Raw genomic sequence first — 4,308 nt, forward strand, 5'->3', positions numbered from 1 at the left:
TATTACATCTGGTGCACCTTTTGGTTGAACGTAACTAGAACACGATTGTATCAATGTCCCTCTTTGTTTGGGACATTGTCCCACAGTCGACACATATGAAAAGAAATTTCTTAGTGCATGGTTCAAATTCTGATAGAGTGTGAAAATAACAAACTTGTATCATGTCCCACGTCTTCTGAGACATATGACGTACTCGAAATATATGAAAATACCTCCAGAAATTCGTATCTTACACACAGTGCACATGTCAAGACAAAGACGAAAATGAACCGATTTGGCATATTTAACACTACAGCTGGAACACCATACATATGGAAAATAAAATGACATGAGAAATAGGAAGAAACGTCTTAAAGCTCTGATTGTTTACAACTGTGCAGTAGGAGTAACAAAATGAAACACACAAGTATGTCGGGAGGCTGTAGAAGAGGGCTTGCCAAACAAAGTGGGTACTCCTCAAAGAAATCAATACAGAGAAAGTGAGGCTCCGAGGGAGCCTCAGGGCTAGAGCGCAATCTTTTGCTCGCGTGGTTGCATTTTCCAATCCTACTTTGAGCCCATGGCCTCAGATTCAAGACCCTTGTAGTTATTTTCCTATTTTTCCCACGTGGGACGATGTCCCGGCAGTAGTGGGACATGTTGAAATTTGTTCATTAGCTACATGTTGATATCAACACAGATATTGCCACATTTCAATATTGATGATGCGATCCCACTAGTGACATTCATTTAGTTTACCCAGTTTCTTACTGAGGCCATTGAACAATTTCAACTTGGACTCAGTTGTTGCATCCTTATTGGTATGCAACCGTACACGTCATATTGCATCGATTTGAAGGAATATTATTGGTGAATTGGCAATGGCTTTCATGTTCTTGACGCTAATCCTTACATTTCCGACGCTTTGAACTCACGTTTACTGAGTATGAGTGCGTTTCTGGGCATTTTTCGTTAAGTGTTTCCAATCACGTGAATCACCCTGCTTCAACTGTTATGCTCTACCGACACTCCAGATGTCTTTCTAGAACATTTGGGTACAAATTCGCTACAATCAATACTCAGAACGTCACTGTTGGCCAACATCCGTACCTGGCGATTATGCAACCACACACAACGGGTATAAAGGTGTCCGCCATTTTGTATTTGTTCCAGATATCGACTTAAGACAAACGAATTATTGTTACCCGGTAGAAAGCCTATCAATTCATATCCATTTAGACCAAGTTTCATTTGGCAGATTATCCGGGACTCCCTACGTTCCTTTGGGGAATCCCTTGCGCGTGCACGGTAGGATTGTGAAACATGCAAAATTCAATAGAGCAGGTATGACTTCTTCAGTGAATTTTTTACCCGCCCTCTTTATGTTGGATAGTTTCCGAATTATTGGCGTCCGAAAGTCATTTTCCCACGCTTTCGGCACCTTGTAGATCTGAAACTATGTCCGATAGCAGAAAGTTGAAGAGAACTTTTTTTCTTATCTCAGTGGCAGGAGTCACCTCCCGAGAGTTGTAACACTTATTTTGCAACACCCGATATATATATATATATATATATATATATATATATATATATATATATATATATATATATATAGGGCCGAATCTAGGATTGTCTGAGGGGTGCACCAATAAGTACCAAAATAACCAATCATACTGAAACTCTTCAAAGTGACATGTGACAATATTCTTTACCCTGACAACACTAATGCATAGAACGGAGGAAAGTATTATAAAGAGGGTCGCAAGTGGAATGCAGGAAAACGTGTCCTTCTCTCCTCCTGGCCTCTGTTTTCTTCCATACTTGACAAATGTGATATTGTTTTGCTTGGCGAATCCTTTTCCTTCAACCTTTAAAAATCGACTTAAACTATTGCTTTTGCAAAGCTCTGCTTTCTTTTCAGCCCCAAACGGAAACAGGATGACAGAAAGTTCCTTGATACATTAATTGATTTTAGTTTTAGATAAAGCTAAATCCTGACATTAAAAAAAAAAAGAGTCATTTGCCCCTTATTCCCTTATTTATTGAGCAGTAATTCTCAGAACATATGGGATTGAAGGCACTAATTATGCATTAAATCATGACATTGAAAAAAAGTAATTTTTTCGTAGTGGTTGGGCCAACTTCACATGTACTCCAAATATAAATTCGCCCCTTATTCCCTTATTTATTAAGCACTAATTCTGGGATCATGTGGGATTGAAAGCAATAATTATGCACTAAAACTCACTTGGGCCAATTTCACGCGACTCATAAAGATTTGATCTTACACTTAATCTCTATTGAACGAACTTAAAAAGTTCGTTACTGAATACTCTATCTGTGTGTGTCTGTTATTTGCGAGTTTTTCAATTCTGAGCCCTCCATTTGATAATCAAAAACAATTTGAAAGAAGGGATGAAATTTTTCGCTTCACTCTTACCGTTCCCAAGCTATTGGCCAAAAAGTCCCGATTTCGGGAGATTTAAGGAGCTATACCTTAAGTCATAGAGAGATGATGTCTTGCAAATTTTTCAATTTAGAACCCTCCATTTTGAGCATGTGTCTTCCTAAAACAACATATCGTAGAACAGTTAAACAGAACTCTTAAAAAAAAAAAAAGTGGAAAAATAGTACTCAAAAAATATCTATATTATAAAAGAGAACGTACAAATCCTTTGTTCCCTCATCACGCTAATACGGCTGAACCAATTTCTTTTATTTTTGGGGGGTTATTAGGATTTGGACCCTAGATGGTTTTTATCATATCACTTTAATTTTTAATTACCAGTGTCTTGAGATAATTGACCATTCAAGTGTCCATACGTACAAATCCTTTGTTATTAGTTCATCATAGGTAAAAATAAACGTATTTATATGCAACCCGCATGACCGTGTCACTCGGCGGGTTAACATAAATGACAGGCGCTATAATGTTAACATTTACTGCAATTTGAAAGCGAAAAAGTAAAAATTATCTAAGTAACAAAGTTTATTGCGTTCCGGGGTGACCGCAGCGAAGCGGGGCGGGTTAACATAAATGACAGGCGATATAATGTTAACATTTACTGCAATCTTCTATGGTTTTTATCATATCACTTGAAAGCGAAAAAGTAAAAATTATCTAAGTAACAACGTTTATTGCGTTCCGGGGTGACCGCAGCGAAGCGGGGTGAACGCTGCTAGTAATATATATATTACAAGAATTGTATATATTACAATTATACAATTATATAGAATAATATAGTACATAGAACAATTGGTAAAAAGTCTGTATAAGTTAAGAAAAAAAATTTTCTTTTAAGTTCATACTGGAAATGCACTTGGAGCATTCGCAACTGGTTTCTTATGAAAACAATATATTTTTTGCAGTATTTAGCAATTACATGTAGCCTCTTCACGTGCACAATAACACCGATTCAGTACTACAGACAGTGTTTTGTAGTATTGTACGCCTCCCAACAAAAATTCTTGGGCCAACGTTTGTGACATATATTTAAGAGAAGGCTGATTGATGAATGTGAATGATCAAGAAATAATTAGTGGAATGAGAAGTAGAAGGAAACCACCAAACCTCGAGATAACCCAGGGACACATGTTGTGCAGCACAAACTCATGTGGATTGGAATCGAACCAGGGATTCTACAATTGTACCGCCGTGCAGAAACATTACAATGCACAAACATTACAACAGTGAACATACGTAAATGTTAGTGCTGCTACCTTTGATCTATGATTTTATGATAGGCTATTTGTAAATATTATTATTTTTATTAATAGTGATTTTTCTTTTTTTTTCTTTTCTTTTCTTTCTTTTTCTTTTTTTTTTAATACGTTAGTTGGGGCCTTATCCTTTTATTATCAACCTTTTGTATATACAGTAGCAATGGTCACAAGGCTTTTACTCTCATCTTCGGGCCATTGTACCCCAAAACGTAAGAAACAGTCGGTGGCACTGTCTCAGGAAATGTTGGCATTTTGCCATTCAGATGAATGTCCTCACAAAAAAACACATGCAATGCAAAGTGTCAATGTACAGTTCAATGTAAAGGTATGTCTAATTATCAATCTTATGTTCTAACAGTGTTAAGTACGTAAAATGTATTCATTAGATTTCCATGTTGAATATTTACGTAAGAAACTATGTAGACTCGAAGCTTCGAGGCACTCCATTTCGTAATTATATGTCATATTGCATTATCTCGCGCGCAGAATGTTCACGAAAGTTCTACTAACAACCATTTTGAAAACTATTTATGTTGGTTTGCAACATTAGAACTGTGACGTATACTTAGCGAGCTCTTCCAACCAATCAAATTACAGCTAGAAAAC

This window comes from Thermobia domestica, chromosome 12, assembly GCF_964235325.1.
Source record: "Thermobia domestica chromosome 12, izTheDome1.hap1.1, whole genome shotgun sequence".
NCBI lineage: Eukaryota > Metazoa > Arthropoda > Insecta > Zygentoma > Lepismatidae > Thermobia > Thermobia domestica.